Raw genomic sequence first — 20,439 nt, 5'->3', positions numbered from 1 at the left:
CAATAGAAAATGGTTAGTTTCACCTCTGTTTTGAAACAAACGTCTTTTAACGCCTTTGGCACTCCTCCATAGGATTTTACTAAACGTTATTTAACGTTTTTGGCAGTCAAAGAGTTAAAATTTGGCAGAGTTTTTTACAATGACATATTAGGGCCACGTATAAATATATATATTTTTGGAGGGTGGGGGCAATATTCAGAGAAAAAACTCACAAATTTGCCTCTAAGTGGCAAACTTTATAAAGTGGAAGATTTGCTAGGAAAAAAACTCAGAAACTTACGAAAAATACACGCAGCGTACTACTCGGATGTTTGTGTCAATACTTTTCAAATAAAGGGATGAACTTAACTTTGAAGCATTGGCTACCGCCAGCGACAAAGTCGCCTCACTTTGCGAAGGTCCACGCCCTGAGGATCGAGCATTTAAGTTAATTAGTTCAAATGTATATGTACTTGTACATTTATGTTTCCAGAATTATTATTTACACATTCATACTTTTTTTTTTTTTTTTGTACAAATATCTAAGTTGATGTGTCAAATCTGCCGCTTTCCGTCATTCACTTGCATTAACCTCAAGTGTGCTAGCTTCCGATTGGTTAGTGTTAGTCAGCTGACAGGTGATCAGGAAGTGTCGTTTTAGCTTTGAACTTGAAGTGTCTTTAACAGCAATTTTTTTAACGCTCTCTTAACGACCGCTCCTGATTTAGTGAAGGGAATTCCAGTCGCGACGCAGCAGAAACGTCCACGTCAAAATGAGCCAATAGAAATGCACTGCACTGCACTGGACCTAAAACGCACAATGTTTAACTCTTTGACTGCCAGACGTTTTCAGAAAAGGGATGCCGTGGGTGCCAGCCGATTTTAAGCATTTTGACTGATCTTTCAAGGTCCATAGAAAATTATGTGTTTGGACTATGGAAACACACATACTACCAAATGAAAGATTGGATTCTCATCTTTCATCAGAAAAAAAAAGTTTGTTTCTACCTTATTCCGTTTTTCAGTAATCAACAATAGAAAATGGTTAGTTTCACCTCTTGTTTTGAAACAAACGTCTTTTAACGTCTTTGGCACTCCTCCATAGGATTTTACTAAACGTTATTTAACGTTTTTGGCAGTCAAAGAGTTAAGGGGCAGAATGTTCGCGTGGAGAAGACACTCGGACTGTGTGGCACTTGCACCCGTTCCCTGCTTTGACACACTCGGTTAGCCGTTAGCAATGAGCTAGGTTGCTTGAGCAAAAGGTGTCCGTGGCACTCTCGAGAGCCAAATGGACGCCGTCTTGCCAGTTGGGGCAACTTGATCTTTAAATATGATGCGTATTTTATTCAGCAACTCCAGAAAATAGCTCATAAGTGTAACACATCGTCGTGCTTTTGGCTTGCTTGCCAGCAGAGCAGCGGGTCTGGCATGGAATAAAGCGGCGGCACTTTACAATCGATGCCCATCCGAGAACTTAACAAAATAAAAGCATAAAACGTCGTTCAAAGGAGCCACAATTTAGCAGTAATAAATTAAATAATAACACCTATATTTGTGGGGACTGGCGTCAAGTTGGATATTCCAATTTCAAAAATATGCACAAGTTACTCCATATTAAAAATTAGAAGGCTCTTAATATGAAAAGAACACAACGACCTTTGATGGTTCGTTTCCAGTTAAGTTGCATCATTTTACAATGTGCATCCAAATTGAACTTAACAAAATAAAAGCATTCAACGTTATGCAAAGGAGTCACTATAACACAATTTGGCAGTTATAAATTAAATAACAATGCATATATTTGTGGGGACTGGGGGGGGGTCAAGTTAAAAATGGGTCAGCTCTTTATATGAAATAAAATGTCACAGTTGTTTTACAAACACATTTATGCCATTTAATGAAAGAAAAATGGCTAACGCAAATCAATGTCACACTTTTTTTTTACAGCACAGTAACTATAAAAAAAAAAGTATGAATGGTTATGAAATTAATCAATGACTAAAAAATGCAACCATTTACCATATTTCCCAGTTTTATGTTGAAAATTTGATAAAAATATTGTACACTTTATTATCAATTTTGATATAAATTGAAGTATAAAATGTGCGATTAATTTGCGATTAAATTGAAATCATGCAATTAACTAACCTGTAATATATATATATATATATATACACGTGGCCCTTATACGTCGTAGTTCTTAACTAGGGATGTCCGGTAGCACTTTTTGTGCGTCTATCAGTATTCTCCAATAGATTGGGAATTCAAATTGAAAATCTGAGTGTGAAAAAAAAAAAATCTTTTGCAAATCATCCGGGTGCTCTGAAGCCGGCAAGGGGGATGGGTTGTGAGTGCGAGGGGGCGTGGTTGATTGATGGATGGGGAGTGTGTGGGAACCAGGACCCCCGCCGACCCCCCCACCATGTCCACTCGTCCAGCGCCAATTTGCAATGCAGATAATACGTCGGCTCGCTCAAGGAAAAGGCGTCTTGACAAAGAACACTCCGCGGATGGCAAATGTCATTCCCATTTTGATTCTTGACCCCCCAAAGTCCACCCTCAGCCCATTTGCAGCCCTTAAAAAGAAAAATCCTTTCACGATTGTCGTTCACACGGACAGAACGTCGAGAAAAGAAAGGCAGAAAGGAAGGCTGGAAATTCCCTCCCAGTGTTGGCTAAGAAGCGAGCGTTGTTAAGCACGCTCGCTTTTGTCGCCGCCGCCGCCGCGCTCCAATTTGTCACGTTAGCCGCGCTGATGGCGGCTAAATAAATACAATAAATGACAACAAAGGATAAAGAAAGGACTTTTTGGGCAAACTTGTTTGCTGAAACGTGGGCAATGTGGGAATGCAGAGTCGACAAGTTGTTGATTTTCCGCAATGTGAAACTTGCGAAATGAGATCATTTTACAAATCAATTTCCCCCACTGAAATGCTTCTGAATGAATCCAGTTTTTATCCTTATTTTAATACAGAAAATAGCACTCTATTTGATTGTACTTTCTAAAAATGTACAGTAATTGGATAAGTAACTAGAATGTGAAGTATTAAACCATCTTGCATCATGATTCATTCATTGCGATGCTTTCTGCTGTGTGCAAATTGACCACTGGGGGCAGTAAAGTTTCACAAACATGAAGTGCCTCAGAAAGCTGCAGAAATGAGTCATTATTCAAGAGGATAAAGAACATATGCATGAAATGTTTTGTTAAAGTGGGATAGTACCTCAATATAGTAGTATTGTCCCTTTTTATATAATTTTTTTTAGAAAATACCAAGTTCATACTCAACCAATTAAATGCATAATTTTTATTCTATTTATTTAAAACTGTTGCATTTAAAAATAGATATATAATAAATCCTACACTGTTTATATAGACATATTTACTGTCTGTATTTTAAATTGTAAAAAAAATACTTTTATTTTTTTTTTAATTACTATAATAAAAAGAACAACAACTCAAGCAGAAGAATTTTTAAAGAAAAAAAATTAACAGGCAGTTAAATTTGACCAGCATCAATATAGGAAGTTCAACTGTAAAAATAAATAAATAAATAAATAAGAATATTTTTGTTACGTTTTTATTACAAAACATAATGTGGATGCATAGTAAATACTGTAAATACAAAAATAATTAAGTAAAATGATGTAAAAATGTGACAGTCCTACAAAATAAATAATGTCACAAAATAAAATTTTACTGTCAAAATATCTAATCTTCAAACTAAAGTCTGACATTTGACATGTTTTTGTTGTTGTTGTTGTTTTTTCTGACAAGCTATTTTGGATCCTAACTTTGTCTCTTTGACCACCTGACCCTTCAGACTCGTGACCTTTTACCAAAACAAATTTGGTCAAAAGTGTTTTTATTTAATATAGTGAAGCAACGCTCCCAAGAACTCTGTGACTTTCCCGCTTGTGCCAAGAATGTCTGCTTCCCTCATGTTGAATTTCCAATCAAATCTGTACATAGCAGGCATATCTATGCACTGTTGATGTCATGTTTTGCTTGTGCGAGCAGGCGGCCAAACAATGATTTATTTACTCAGCTCCATGAGAACACTGCCGGCCATTGTGCGGCCCGACAGCGGCTCCATGCGAGCGGCCCACTTGGGCCGGGAAATGCCGACTTTTCCCAGGGAGCGCGCAGGTTTGTTTTCATTTCAGACTTGGGAACGGGAATGGCGTAAAGATGAGCTTTTCCGAAATGCGGGGAGATGCTCGGGATTCCATCGGTGCGATGCTTGCAACCCTGCCGGCCTCAAAATGTGCCGCCCTGGGACATGTGAGATGATTGACAGTTTGACTTTATTAAAGCGGTCTGACGAAGGCCGTCGCCCGTTCATCAACTCCCTCGCCGACTCCGTTCGGTCAAACCGAGTTCACAGTGCGAGGCGCTTGCAATCAGGGTTAGGAGAGTTTAGGGATTTTCATTGCACTTCATTTTTATGTCCTTTTTAAGTTCTGTTCTGTTTTTGCCGTTTGTTTTAGTTTTCGGAGCAGATTTTTAGTGTTAGGGTTTTTTTTGTATTTCTTTTGTGCAAGATATTTCAGTAAATATATTATTTTAAAACAAACATCCACAAATCAAATACAGGTACAGGTCATAACGACTGTTTTGACTAGCATTTTGTTTTGTTGCATAATTTAATAAATCCTACACTGTTTTTATAGAATTTTTTTATGTTTGTATTTGAACTTGTAAAAAAAATATTTTCTTCAAATATTTGTTTAAAAAAGAGGAATACAATAAAAAAGAACAAAAACTCTAGGCAAGCAGAAGAATTGTTAAAGAAAAAAATTAACAGGCAGTTGAATTTGACATCAATATAAGAAGCTCAAATGTAAAAAAAAAAAAAGAAGAAGAATATTTTACCTTTTTAATAAACATAATATGGATACATAGTTAATTTGTATGTCCTTTTGAGTTCAGTTTTTTTTTAAAGTTAATTTTCAGAGCAGGTTTGTTTGTATGTAATAGTTTTAGTGTTAGTTTTTTTGTGTATTTCTTTTGCGCAAGATTTAGAAAAAAAAAATTCAGTATATCATTATTTTAAAAACAAACATCCACAAATCAAATACAGTCGTTATTACCTAGTGTTTGGTTTTGTTACATAATATAATAAACAAATGTATAGAAAATTTTAATGTTTGTATTTTTTAAATTGAATTAAATGAAATGAAATGAATTAAAAAAAATTGAATATAATACAAAGAACAAAAACTCTAGACAAGCAGAAGAATTTTTAAAGAAAAAAAAATTACTAGGCAGTTGAATTTGACATACATCAAATATAGGTACTTTCTTCTTCTTTACTTTACTTCTAACAGTCGCTATACTTTTTTTTTTTTTTTTTTTTTTTCTCAGGAGAGCTCAGTATTGTTCATTCGATTTGACATCATCATTGCTCTCCTTTTTTTTTTTTTTTTTTTTAAATCCAACAAATCAATTAAAAAAAATTTTATAAATGTTTTTTTTTTTTTTTTTTTTAAATACATATACATATATATATATATATATATATATATATATATATATATATACAGTCGCTATACCTAACGTTGCTGATTAATATTTATGTAACTTTCTGCTTTACACAACTGACTGCAAAATGGCTGCTTCAAACCAAATCAGTGGACTCCCTGGTAAATCCATTGAAGGGTTTTTGAGACTTTTTTTGAGCATCCTGTTAAAATAGACGCATCCTAGAAATGTCATGTCAATGGATGAAACTGTTGCTGGGGACGAATCTTTGCTAAGTTTCCTGGGGGCGTGGCCGTCGTGTGCTTGTTGCTTGCAAACAAAAGGTCAAGTCCATTGGTGAGTGAACCCAATGAGTCGTCCATCGAGTGAAATCCTGCTTCTGCCACTCGACACCCCAAAATGGCTTACGGTGATGTCATCCCCGGTGACGCTTGCCCTGGGATTGGGACCGAGACTGGCGACGTGTCCGGCATGTCGACGGCTTCGTTGGCAGGAAACGAGGAGCGCCCCAGGGCTCGCTTCCTGGCCCGGGAGCCTCGACGCTCCCTCGTCTGGAAAAAGAATTTCCCGGGCCAAGAGAAATACGAGCAGGAGCAGAACGTTGGCCGTTCGCCACCGCTTACGTGATCCAAAACATACACGTTATGTACAGAATGTAACTACCTGCAAGCTTGGGGCAAAAGTAGGTCCCAAAATGGGCGTTTGATACGAGATGCCCAAGTCAGCTTTCAGGACAGAATTAGACTTTCAAAGTTGGGTTCGGTTTTTTGGTTTGGCTCGGTTTGGTTTGTTGAACATATAAACATCAACACATTACAAGTACAAAAACACAAGTTGAAGTAAACATAAAAATTTAAAGGAAGGAAGAAAATACTTTGTCAATAATATAATGTACATGTTCAAAAGGAGTAAGAAGTACAAAAACGTATCTAGTCCTACTACCTATTACTCCTATCATGTTTTAAAATGTTATTTCTAGTTTTTGTTATGGTTTACAGTTAGCGACTCAATTTGTGTTTTCAAGCAAGGATTATGGTTTTAAACAGAGTTCTTGAAATGATGCTTTTGAGGCCGGTGTTGGGGTTTCAAGTCAGTTGTTGACCTGGTAGGGACTCTATAAGGGGCTGTCAGCCCTTCCTTCCTTCCTTCCTTCCTTCCTTCCTTCCTTCCTTCCTTCCTTCCTTCCGTCCTTCCTTCCTTCCTTCCTTCCTTCCTTCCTTCCTTCTGTCCTTCCTTCCTTCCTTCCTTCCTTCCTTCCTTCCTTCCTTCCTTCTTCCGACCAGTTTAATACATTTTGTAGAAACATTATTTGCATGCATGCTGCCATTTTTGTTTATGTCGCAACGCATTCAGTGCGTAGTGACGTAGAATGGCGGCCGGCTCTCTGCCGAGCGATGCAAAACGGGTATGAAGAAAAGGAGGTGAGCCTTGTAGCGTTCCTAAAGAAACGACGTGCGATCGGGAGAGACTCCTCCCCCCACGCTGCGCTCTCGTCATTCACCAGACGCCCTTTAGGAACGTAACGAGGTTTACCTGGCTTTCTTTGCACCTGTTTGGCAATGGTCAGGAGAGAGCCAGCTAGGGCTGGGTGATATAAACGGTAGGGCGGGGACAAAATATCGTTTGGCAATACATCGCAATACTTGTTTACACGATCCGCAATATTGAGCCATTAAGTGGTATCGCGATACTTGGATTGTGACAGGAGTGGTTCGACGCAGCCCTAATACGTGGCATCTTCAATATAAAGTCAAAATTCTGCCAAAGGTAGAGATTTCGACTCTACCGTCTTACCGCGGTAGTGCGTGCTGATGACGTCATGTTGATGACATCATATCTGCGTCCCGGTCCCGCGCACGGCTCGCGCTCAGCGTAACAATGGCGTCAAGCACCGAATCCACGGAGCCGGAGGAATTGGTTAAAAAAAAACAGCGCTGCGTCAATTATTTGGACATAGTTCGGATTTGAAAAGTTGGACAGCCCGCAGAAACATATCATTTGTGTCTGTGGATCTCACTCTGCTTCGTCTGTCCTTCCTTCATTTCCTCGGTCTCTCCTTTGGTCTCTTGGGGTCTCCCTGATTTGTTGGAGTTTGGATGTCTCTGGGGTTGGTGAAGGACTCTGGTTGGTGGCCTGGTGGGTGGGGTCTGGTCGGTGCTGGATTTCACTGTCCTTGCTTTACTTTGGTCCTTCCTCGGGTCTCCTGACGGCCTCACGACTCTGGCTGGAAGTGTTCGGTTTAGGTGAACGGTATGGGATTTTTTTAATAAGTTTTAGGTGAAGTAATGAATACACACACACTCGCACACTCACACATACAAAAACTCACCCACATACAAAAAAATAAAAAAAAATATATATATAAAAGGAGAGCAATGATGATGACATGTCAAATCGGTAAAATTACCGAATGAACAATACTGAGCTCTCTAGGAAAAAAAAAAAAAGAAACATATAATTTGCAAGATGTGCCGTGCGACCGCGCCTGCTAGCAAAGTTCATACGAGCAATTTGCTTTATCATCTTAGAAGAAAACCTGTTACAGAGTATAAAACCTAAGACTTGTGCTGTTTCTAACGGCCACTTGTCATGCCCTTGCGATCTTCAAGTGAATACTTCATCGAAGCCATTTGTACGGTTTTCATTTCAAATGTCAGCAATCATTTTTGTTTGCACTATTTTGCACTACGTTGAGATTTGCACAATAAATGTTGTTCTACAAAGTAAATTTGCTCTTTCATTGCTTTAAAAAAAAAAATCCATTTATTTCTATAAAGGACTATGTAAACCAATAAGCAAATTATTTATATATATATTTAAAAAAAAAATCGACATCTCTACACACTGAATGCATTGCGCCAAAAACCACACTGGCGGCGTACATACAAATAAAGTTTATACAAAATGTATTATACTGGAACTTGTCATGACAGTCAGGATTCCTATTAATATTTTTTTTCACAGCTGCCATAATTTAAACAGTCAAAACTAGTAGAAGGGAGAAAGGAAAGGATCCGTATCCCAAAAGTGAGGAAGACAAGCTTTTTTTTTTTTGTCGTCTTGGTACAGATGAAGATTTTTACCACCTGGAAAGTAACTTTGTGTGATTGCATTTGCAAATGTCTGCACGCATGATTGTGCTGCGCGCACGTGCGCGTGTGTGTCATTTGTCTGTATTTCCTCTTAAGTCCAACGCAATCTGTTGCCGCCAGGAAGCTTGTCAACTTTTTCCCCCCCCGTGGTTAACAATGGAAGCAATCGTTTGTCGATGGCATCGTCCGTTGCCGAGTCAAACTGTGGCCATCATAATCACTCATCATTAGTAATACCGGAAATCAATGAAATGATTCTCACCTCGCGTTGAGTTTCAAAAAAGGGCTAGTAGAGCTTGTAAAAAAAATAATGGTCAAGCTTATTTGTGGCTTCCGTACTCATTCCGCTGACATGCGCTGTTTACATAAACAACATGGCTGCCAAGAGATATCAGCTAGTTTACAAAAGCACACTCACCCGTTCGTAACGTCACGTTTGGTTGTTAGATTTTGCAACTTTTGAGACTTCTGACTAATTTGATGTAAAAATGAATAAATAAATTGGCCAACGAGTTCAATTCTTTGTAAGAGAGGGACGACATGCTTCACCGATGCCATCAGAATTTCGGCTTGTCCCATTTGGGGTCACCGCACCGCGTCATCATTTTTCAGCAGATTCACGTCACGCATGGTATTTTTTTGAGAAATCAAGATTTTGGGGAAGATTTCTGTGTAATTGACAATCAGACCATTGATCATTGTGGGTAACTATTGTACATAAAGGTAAGAACAGTTGGTTTGGCCCTAGAACTTACTGGTGGGCCAGTGGCGGACCATCGGGCCACTGTTGGACCCTGTTTATCCTCAGGTGGTAAAAATTCTGACCTGAGGTATGCATCTCAAATATACAAGCATAAGTCGCCTCTACCTGAAAAATAAACACAAAAAATAAATATATATATATATATATATATATACCTAAACACATATGCAGGGTTGAGAGGGTTACTTTTAAAATGTAATCCATTACAGTTACAAGTTACCTGCTTAAAACAAAATGTAGTTAGTAATGTAATCCAAGTACCATAATATTAAAGTAATGTAAGTGGATTACTTTTGGATTACTCCAATATTGAGTATGCTCAGTTCGTTGGTTCCCACCTCCCCGACATGTAGCAACGGTGCCACTCGCGCGGGCGTACACGCGCTCTCTCTCGCTCTGTCTTTGGTCTTCCTTTAGACCTTCTGCCTGGCATTTGGAAACTCGGCATCCTTCTGCCAATATACTCACTATCTCTCCTCTGGACATGTCCAAACCATCTCAGTCCGGCCTCTTCCGGATTATTGTTATCTTCTACCAGGCTGTAACTTCACAAAGGACGGCTTCAGGTTATGGTCCAGGATTTCACGATATTCCTCTGAATTCATGATTCCCTGGACTATGTGGAGTTGTCCAGGTCCTGAGGATGAAAAGCCAGCCCAGAACTTAACATTCTCACCGTCATGCTTCACTCTAGGGTGAAGGTTCTCTTGCTGCTATGCAGTGTTGACTTTTCACCAAACAGTTCCATTTCGGACTCATCTGTCCACAGACGGGACTTCCAAAAAGCTTCAGGTTTGTCCAGGTACTCTCTGGCAAAGTTGAGATGGGCAGCTTTGATCTTTTTTGTGAGCAAGCCTTGTCGATTGACTTTTCTTCCGATTGTTGAAGCATGCACGTGTCCCAGATGCAGCAAAAGAGGTCTGCAAATCCCTCCTTGTGATGTTTGAGTTGGCTTTTTACCGGAATGATCATTTGTCTTGTGGTTCTTGCTGATATTTTCGAAGGTCGTCCACTTCTAGGCAGGATTGTAGTCATTTTTAGTTGCATATGATCTGCTTCACAGTGGAATGATGAAGCTCAATTTTTTTAGACGACTTAATAGCTTTTCCCAGACAGATGTGTTGTCACTAAGTAGATGAGATTTCTCTTCCTCTCAGCATGACTGACCTGTATGGGTTCACCTGGGTAAGACTAAAGTGTTGTCTCCCTTTCAGTCAGTGACGCACAATTTCTTCGCTTCTCATTTCATTGGTCCATTTCAGGGGTTAGTTTAAGTTACCAATTTGTCTTACCTGATTTTACTTGACTGCTTGTTTTAAGCAATGCAGCTCAGGGTTCACTTACTTTTGCACCTAAACGAATTAACCAAAAAATCTTTTTAATTTAGTTTTGACTACATCATTGATTAAAAAAAATGCACCCTACACCTGTTATCTCATATAAAATGTAATGGTTCAGATTGAATATATATATACTGTATATATAGATATATATAAGTATTCAAGTTAGGCGGGCTTAGCGAGTGGCAACGTTAGATGGCCGCCGGTACTTCACTTCTCACGACGGCCAATAAGCCTCACTGTTCACTATTATGAGGAAGGCCTTCCAGCACCAAAGAGTGATTTGACTCACAAAAGAATATGCCTCAAAAAATCAACTGCATATGCTGATGTCACTTCCTGTATACATCATTATTCCTCTTCAAACTTTCCACACGTGTCACCAAAAAGCCAAAGAACAAGCGAAATGTGTGCACGAGTCGCTCTCATGAGGTACAAACCATGTCATGCTTGCAATTCTGATGTCTCGTCCTACTTTTGAGGTGGATTTGGAACCCTCAGCTTGAGGTGCAATTGTGAGGTGTCGGCACAGAATCACATGTATGCAGATGGCGTGTGCAAACAGACTGACATGTGGGAAAATATTCGGTAGCGGAGAACAATGACGCGTAATGGGAATGTGACACGGTAGGAAAGGGGTTAATGACTTTTTCTAAAGGCCGCCTCACTGTGCGGATTCACTATAAATGTAAATAAGTGAGGTCACGCCCCTAATTAGCCCCCAGGGGGCGACGTCATTTAGTCACGCAGAGAGTAGCGAGAAGAAGAAGAAGCGCGGCCGGTGATGCTTGGCAGATAACAAAAGTCGCCGAGTGGCCTGAAAAGTGCTCATTAACGCTTGAAAGGCAGACGCAAGCAAACGATGGCAGATAGGGCGCCTACTCTTCACCATCATCATCATCATCATCATCATCATCATACACTACTGCTCAACTTCATCATCATCTTCATCCTCACCCGACTCCATATCCTCATCCTCTGCATCCTGCTAACTCTTCATCGCCATCCTCAGCTTTCTCGTTATCATCATCATCATCATCCTCTTCACCCCCTTGTTCTCTTTCTCATCTTCATCATCTTCTTCCTCACCTCCATTTTCATCCTCGCCTTTGCTCTTCATCATCTTTCCCATCATCTTCATCGTCACCCCTGCTTCCTCATCATCATCATCATCATCCTCCTCCTCGCCGCCTTCGTAGTCATACTCCTCACTTCTACTCTTCCTCTTCCTCATCCTCATCATGATGAGATTCACGCCAACCTGCTCTTCATCATTCTCATTGTCCATCTGCCTCATCCTCATCCTCTTCGTCCTGCTAACTCTTCGTCGCCATCCTCAGCTTCGTCGTCATCATCATCACCCCCTTGTTCTCTTCCTCATCTTCATCGTCTTCTTCACCTCCGTTTTCATCCTCCTCCTCGCTCTTCATCATTATCATCATCGTCTTGCCTCTTTCTCTTCCCAACTCGTCATCATCATCATCATGAGATTCACTCCGTCCTGCTCTTCATCATTCTCATTGTCCATCTTCATCATCTTCTTCTTCCTCACCTCCATTTTCATCCTCGTCCTCGCTCTTCATCATTATCATCCAGGTGTGCTGCTGTTCATCATCAACCCCATAATCTTCATCGTCACCCCTGCTTCCTCATCATCATCGTCATCATCGCCGCCTTCCTCATCCCACTCATGCTCTTCGTTATCTTCTTCCTCAACCTCCGTATCCTTCATCATCTCATCGTCATCATGATGAAATTCACCCCATTCTGCCCTTCGTCATTCTCATTCACTCACTCTCCCATCTTCCTCATCCTCACCCAACTGCAAATCATCATCCTCTTCTTCCTCTTAGCTCTTCATCGCCATCCTCAGCTTCCTCATCATCATCATCATCATTCTCACCCCTTGTTCGCTTCTTGATCTTCATTATCTTCTTCATTTTCATCCTCCTCGCTCTTCATCATTATCATCATCGTCTTCTCTCTTTCTCTTCCCAACTCTTCATCATCATCATCATCATCCTCTTGTGCTGTTCCTCATTCCCTCTATCATCTTCATCGTCACCCCAACGTCCTCATCATCATCCTCTCCCCCTTTGTCTTCCCACTCCCCCATTCTGCTCTTCCTCATACTCTTCATTATCCTCTTCCTCAACCTCCGTATCCTTCATCATCATCCTCGTCATGATGAGATTCACTCCATCCTGTTCTTCATCATTTTCAATGTCCGTCTTCTTCATCATCCTCTTCATTCGCCTTTCTCATCTTCCTCCTCATCGTCATGACCTTCGCCCCGCCCTGCTCTTCATCACCAAACCTCTACATCCTCCTGCTCCTCACCATCCTCATTGTGTTCCTTCTCATCATCATCATCATCATCATCATCATCATCATCAACACCCCCTTGTTCACTTCCTCATCTTCCTCTTCATCATTCTCTTCATCTTCCTCTTCCTCATCCTCATGATGATCATCACCCGGCACTATTTATTTCATCCTTCTCAGTCTTGTCCTCCTTCTCAGTATCATCATCATCATCATCATCATCCTCATCATCTTCAACCTCCCCATCATTAATTTTGGACGTCTATAGCCGTCAATGGCAGTAAATGAATTCACATTTATGTCTTCCTTCTTCTCATTATCAGTCTCTTCATCATCACCATCATCATCATCATCATGAGATTCATTCACCCCATCCTGCTCTTTGTCACCATCCTCTTCATCCTCCACAAGGTCCAGCTCTTCATCCTCATCATCATCATCATCATCCTCACGCACTTGTTCTCTTCCTCATCCTCTTCCTCATTTTCTTCCACCTCCTCCTCATCATTGCGATGACGACGGCAGTCAAGCCTGAAGAAGATCATTTGAGAGTTTAGAAAGAAATCCAACTCATTAGAATGACAGATTTTTATTTTTTTTTTAACAAAAAGAAAAAAGTTGAAGAAAAAGTCACAATTAGTTTTTTTTTCTGCAGCGTGACAAGTCTAATGAGGGCAGAAACGTCAGCAGCTGTCAATCATGCCGTCGCTTCCCACCAGGAGCTCACCTTTCTACAGCATTCCGCACCCGGGTCGACTGTTTGTCAGTGTCGGCAAGTGCGCCTCGTTTTCCTCCATTTCAAGTCCCGCCCACGCTTGGTGGACGTTCCTCTCAGCAGGGTTCTGCCGCGCTTTGACGACACCGCGCTGCCGTTGTTTATTTTGGCGCCTGCGTGCGTGTCGGGTGCGAGTGATCCCTCTGCGCTGACAATACAACATCTTTACCCCGCTTTGGTGCAACTGTCATTCAAGAAAAAGGGGTGTGCTTTAATTCTGAGTTAATTTAAAGTTCCACTATTTTTTAAAATGGCCCTTACTTGGAAAGCCTGTAATGGGGCAACGGGCTCCTTCCACTACTTCCTGAACTCGGTACCATTCTTTTATTTCCTGTCTTTCATGATTGGACAAATTGATCAATCCAGGTGTGGCTGACCTCAGTAACCACGACGACAATGGCCAGACACACCTGGATTAATCAGTTTGTCCAATCATGAAAGACAGGAAATGAAGGAGTGGTATCGAGTTCAGGAAGTAGTGGATTTGTGCAAAGAGCCCGTTCCAATTGCAACGCAGCAGAAACATACACCTCACAATTTAGCAGTAATAAATTAAATTAGAGACTGGGGTCAAGTTGTATTTTACAATTTTTTAAAATGTGCAGCATTTCACAAGTTACTTCATGTTAAAGGTTAGATTGCTTAAGATTAAATGCGCTGAGGTGTCACCTTCTTACAAATGCAATTATGCCATCTAGTGGCAGAAAATGACCACAAGGCAAATCAATATCACACACGTTTTTTACAGTACAGTACAGACGCTCCCCTACTTACGAACATTCGAGTTACGAACAACGGCACATACGAACATTTCTGCGCGTACGGTATGTCGAAAAATGTTCGGAAAGAAATGCTGTAAGTTCGATTTTGTATTGCGCGTAGTGTTTCTTTCCGCCGCTAATACCGACGATTGGCGCCGTGAGAGCTCATTGGAGGCTGAGCAAGGTGGCGAGGAGGAGGAGGAGGAAACGCCGGTGCCCATGAAGCAGGAAATAACTTTTGAAGCCGATTCCAGCGACGACGAAGAATCTCTCATGATATAAAATCCTCCTCTTCCTCCATCAAATCCTTAAGCATCGAGTACATCTTCCAAAAGTAAGTTAAACTTCATTTTATTTATCTTATTACGTACATGTACATACTGTGTGTGTGTCTTTCGCTCTCTCTCTAACATACGTAGTACAGTACAGTACTGTACGTATTCTCTCCATTTTATTAAAAGTTTTTTTCAGTACAAACCAATGCAGGTTACTTGTACAAGCCTTAAACATACTTATATAAACCTTCAATATACTTATATAGGCTTTAAACATAAATTATAATACAAAATATAGCACTGAAGCAACTTACGAACAAATTCACCTTACGAACGATCGTCCGGAACGTAACTCGTTCGTAAGGTGGGGAGCGTCTGTATAACCTTTTAATTTTAACCCAATTTTACAAATTATTATGAAATTACTGCATCAATGACTAAAACTTGCAGCCATATATAGTTAAACATTTTTTCCACTTTTATTCACAAGTCATGCGATTAATTACAATTTTAAAAAAATTACCGCCTGCCACCCCTAGTGTATATGTGTCCGTCCGTCCGTCTTCTTCCGCTTATTCGGGGTCGGGTCGCGGGGGCAGCAGCTTTAGCAGGGAAGCCCAGACTTCCCTCTCCCCAGCCACTTCAGCCAGCTCATCCGACGGGATCCCAAGGCGTTCCCAGGACAGCCGAGAGACATAGTCTCTCCAGCATGTCCTGGGTCGTCCCCGGGGCCTCCTGCCGGTAGGACATGCCCGGAACACCTCCCCAGGGAGGCGTCCAGGAGGCATCCGAACCAGATGCCCGAGCCACCTCAACTGGTTCCTCTCAACGTGGAGGAGTAGCGGCTCGACCCTGAGTCCCTCCCGGATGACCGAGCTTCTCACCCTATCTCTAAGGGAGAGCCCGGACACCCTGCGGAGGAAACTCATTTCGGCCGCTTGTATCCGGGATCTTGTTCTTTGGGTCACGACCCACAGCTCGTGACCATAGGTGAGGGCAGGAACGTAGATCGACCGGTAAATCGAGAGCTTTGCCTTTCGGCTCAGCTCCTTCTTCACTACAACGGACCGATACAGCGTCCGCATCACTGCAGACGCTGCACCGATCCGCCTGTCGATCTCCCGCTCTAACCTACCCTCACTCGTGAACAAGACCCCAAGATACTTGAACTCCTCCACTTGGGGCAGGACCTCCTCCCCGACCCGGAGAGGGCACTCCACCCTTTTCCGACTGAGGACCATGGTTTCGGATTTGGAGGTGCTGATCCTCAAAAGGCAAAAACTCAGGGTGTATATGTGTATATATATATATATATATATGTATATGTGTATATATATATATATATATATATATATATATATATATATATATATAATTTTTTTCCTCACTTCCTCCTCTCACGCTTGCTTGGAAAAATTCCTCAATGGAATCATGGAGCTCGTTTTTGCGAAACAAAAAAAAAAAAGGCAAAGCTGAGCTTGGGAATTCTGGGAAAGGAATTTGGTGGAAGTCCCACAGCGCCCGCACAAGATTGTCCCGCTTCTCCGTTGATCGCATTAAGCGTCCCATCTCGTCTGGCGGAATGTGCCGCAGCATCTCCCGGGAGCGGTCGCCGCTGCCGCTCAATGTCGTGTTTGTTTCCGTCGTGGAGGAAGAGTTGCGCGTGGGACGCGCAGATGTTCAGGTCATCATCTTGGCTTTCATCGGAAGCAGGAAGGATGGGTCGCCGGCAGTTCCGTCAACTGTATATGAGCTCCTCCTCATTTTTTCCAAACATTCTCGGCACAAGTTAAATGCAGGCGACTCTTCTTGCTCGTTGAAGACGAGGCTGGCAAATGACCGTCCTGCATAGCAACCGGACGCTCGCATCCGGTTCCAGTGCGACCGATTGACACGGAATCCGTTGCGCATTCTCAGCGCAGCAGGGCGCATGTCAGCCGAGCTTTGAAACGCGCGTTGGCAGTCGTTTTGGTTATGACGTGCCAGTTTTCTCGCATTTCGGCAATTTCCAAGTGTGCAAATCCGCCCAATTACTGCCAAAGTTGAAGCGCGGATATGAGACTCATTGACTGGTCACCTGACTGACCATTTCAGAGCATTCTCACAAATCTTTTCAGACCAGAACAAAACCCACCAAACGTCAGCGTAGAATCCTTCGCGTTCACCAGATGAAAAAAAAAATGGTTTCAAGCTTTTTCGGTTCCTTAGTAATCAGCGAGGTTAATTAAAACAAACAAAAAGGTTACAATTGAAAAAACATTTCCGTTAATGCAATAATGAATATATTTTTTAGAACTACGTTGATATTAGGGATAGACAGGCCGATTATCGGCGCCGATATTGGGCATTTTGACGAATATTGGTATCGGCCTTTTTTCCAAATCTGATGGCCGATGAAAGGTAAAGCGAAAACCATTTTAATCTCCCTGAACTGGGAGCTCCCTGAACATTTTTTTAAAAGTATAAAAGGAAGTATATTGTCTAAGATTTAAAATAAAATACAATTCAAAAACTTCTACATTTGAAAAAAAAATTGAAAAGTCAATAATCATTCATGCTTTAAGTCATTGCAACAAAGTCAAGATTGACATTTGCATTTTCCAAAATGTTGATGCCAATATATTTTTTCTGTTTTTTACCGAAAATGAAAATCGGCTTCAAATGTTGGGAGCTTGTCGCTATTACTCAAAGTTTTGACGTCCAATTTTAGCGCTAAATGATAATCGGCTTCAAATATCGGTGATTGGCCTCGTTGACTACTAATAATCGGCATCGGTATCAGCCCTGAAAAAAAACATATCAGTCTATCTTTAGTTGATACTAAAAATATTGATTAGTGACAGCACTACTTTGACGCTCACAGTTTTAGATTTTGGGACTCCTCCAACGAGACTCAAGGGCTTTTGAATGGCTCAATCTGTAAATCATCTTTTTTTTATATATATATATATATATATATATATATATATATATACGTTTACCATTCCCGTCATCTTTCCTCACGAGATCTCCGGTGGCGATCAAAGGTGTTTTGGATGGCTCACTCCAGCGTCTGCCTGCCACCTGATCCTTGACGGTGGAATTCCGCCACCAAGAGATCGGCGGAGGAGGTCTTGGGTGGTCTCCTCATCCTCCTCCGCCGCACACTCGTCATTCTTTCCGAGGGATTAGTCGCCGTTGCAACTAAACGTCAATATTGATTTTCTTAGCACCGTCCTGCCGCCAACTTTCAGTTTGGTTGGCTTAAAAAAACATTTTTTAAAAGTCACGCTGACACATATAATCGCAATTTGCTCTAAACGATTGAAGAGCTGAGCATTGAGCTCCCCCTGACACTGACTGGGATGTTTAAATACAACCATGTACTGTTTATACAGTCTTTGAGGATGTTTTAGATTTAAAATTGTTGCCATTTGCATGTTGTCACTTTAACAAAGAGTTCAATAAACGTCTTTGAAAAATGGGGGAAAAGGAGTCCAGAGGAAGGATCAAAGGAAAGAAGGTGAACTCCAGCACCAACCAGACACCACCTACTGTACCTCCCACAGAGTTACAAAAGCAGAATCTTTACCCAAGCCCAGAAACATCTGAATTCCATCTGATTAGGGAGACCTCAAGAGACCAGAGGAAAGACTAAAGAAAGGAAGGAAGGATAGCTGAGTGTTACACAGACATTGACATCAAAATATTTTTCATAATTCTAATTCAAAGAAATTTAAAGGAGTATGAATTGTCTTAAAGTGCAATAAGTCAGCTCTTTCAGAAATGTAAGAAACTACTTTAAATTCATGTGAACAGTAAATTTCAAGAAGACAGTATAAGATACAAAAATATGGCTTTTAAAATTCTATTTTCTTCTGAATTTATGGGGAAAAAAGAGATTTAAATCATTAAATAGATCAAATAATTAAATAATATTTAAATAATAATTCATGGTTTTATGAATCTATTATTGGGCTTGAAAAGGAAAACTGTTAGGATTAATGTACATAAATTGACCCCATATTTTCTCTTTTAAGCATTTATTCTGTGAAGAAAGTAAAAGGGAGTCTGACTCATGCTCCTTCATCTTCAAAAAAAAAGAAAAAAGAACTGTGGTCTTATCGCAAGATGGCGACTGGAATATGTTACGATTGAACTGTTGAAGCTTTGACTTTGAAACTTTCAGTGCTGAAGTAAAACATGTCTACGTTATCATCTGCACGAGGATTTGTATCCGTGACTGCTTTGAAGTTCCTGTTGTGTGTATCCCTCCCCTTTAGAACAGCAACTGCTATGTAACTAGTGAAGATCCAATAAAAAGAGAGGGCGCGGCGAAGTGTGTACAGAGCGGAAAAGAGACACTTGGGTACACGCTCTGTCTGTTCTCCTCGCGAGCGAAAACAATTGAAATCCCGTCTTCCTTTCCATGTCTATTATTTGTTAAATGTTCTAGGTTGACTGAAGCTGACAAAACAGCGATTCGATATCGATTATTCGATTTTTTTTAAAACCCAGCCCAAGTAAATATAGCGACCCAATCGCTACGTTGTCAACACTGACTGAGCTTTTGTGAAGTCACTCTTCTACTTGAAGCCAAAATGGAATATTTCTTGCCACTTTGTGTCCCGCATGAGAACGTGCACCCCCCTTTTGAGGGTGTGGAGGTGGGTGTGGGGGGGGGGGGCATTCTGGATTCATGCGCTTTGCTTTCTCCAGCCATCGTGTCTTGACTCGACCCGACGCAGCGTCGCATGAACGGCGAGCCGGCTGTTGACTAATGACCCGCATTCAGCGCTACCAAAGCACAAATGTCGCCGCGCCTTGTTGGCCGGAGCGTGGGCGGCTGCGGCGGCGGGTTGAGGGGAGGGGGCGGTTGAGCAAATAGGGTGGGGTTGGGGAAGGAGGGCGGTATTGTGCTGTTTGACTGACAGCGGGTCAGCAAGGGGGGCGCGGGTGGTCGCGGCCCACTGATAATGCCTGAGAGCGAGCCGCCTCTTTCCTAGCTGGAGCAAATAACGGATCTTCGAACCCCCTTTTTTCCACAGCGGATCCTCCAACTGCTTGTATTGAGTACACCTGCTTCCATTTGGGGAAATGACTAAGTAGGAGTTGTCGGAATTCACCCAAAATAGCTGCTACAAACCAAAATGGACAACTTCCTGTTGAGTTTTCGACATCGGGCCTGGAGACTTTTCCATGCAACAGTTCTAGAAGACGCACACTCAATTTCATGTCCATCCATGAAAAAGACTTTATTTGTTCTGACTTTGTCGGCGGTACATGTGAGTCTAAAATGGCTGCTCCAAACAAAATGAGCGGTTTCCTGTTTAGTTGCAGGCTTGGGTTCTTGAGAGACTTTTTTGTACGACGAGCTACAGCAGACACACTGTTAAAAATATTTGGCGGGTTCCACTTAAAAATTGAAGTCCAATTGCTGCCTTAAATGAATTACTATATTATGTTATCAGTTCAAGAAAACTTGCATTCTCTTGTCAAGGAAACGTACAATTAAATGCGGTTTCAACTCGCATCATTCACTTATACTCGATGTTTAATGACAAATGGTTATTTGAACTTAAAACTCACAACATTACATTATCCACTCAAGAAAACCTGATTTCTTTTGTCAAAGGAATATACAATTTTATATCCTTTCAAC

At 41.2% G+C, this 20,439-nt stretch overlaps 1 long non-coding RNA gene across 2 annotated transcripts in view; it reads left to right on the top strand.

Annotated features, from left to right (window-relative positions):
- The window catches only part of LOC144044419 (uncharacterized), a 91,465-nt gene that overhangs the window by 56,975 nt on the left and 14,051 nt on the right, over window positions 1-20,439 (top strand). The window contains exon 3 of one of the 2 annotated variants that reach the window (XR_013291266.1): window positions 5,791-6,366. The exons of the other annotated variant lie outside the window; for it this stretch is intronic. This is a non-coding gene — a long non-coding RNA (uncharacterized LOC144044419). Of the gene's footprint in view, window positions 1-5,790; window positions 6,367-20,439 lie in introns of those variants that run through there. 2 annotated transcript variants of the gene reach the window in all.

Source organism: Vanacampus margaritifer, chromosome 2 (genome assembly GCF_051991255.1).
Source record: "Vanacampus margaritifer isolate UIUO_Vmar chromosome 2, RoL_Vmar_1.0, whole genome shotgun sequence".
In the NCBI taxonomy this organism is placed as follows: Eukaryota; Metazoa; Chordata; class Actinopteri; order Syngnathiformes; family Syngnathidae; genus Vanacampus; species Vanacampus margaritifer.
This window is presented reverse-complemented; position numbering and strand designations above follow the sequence as displayed.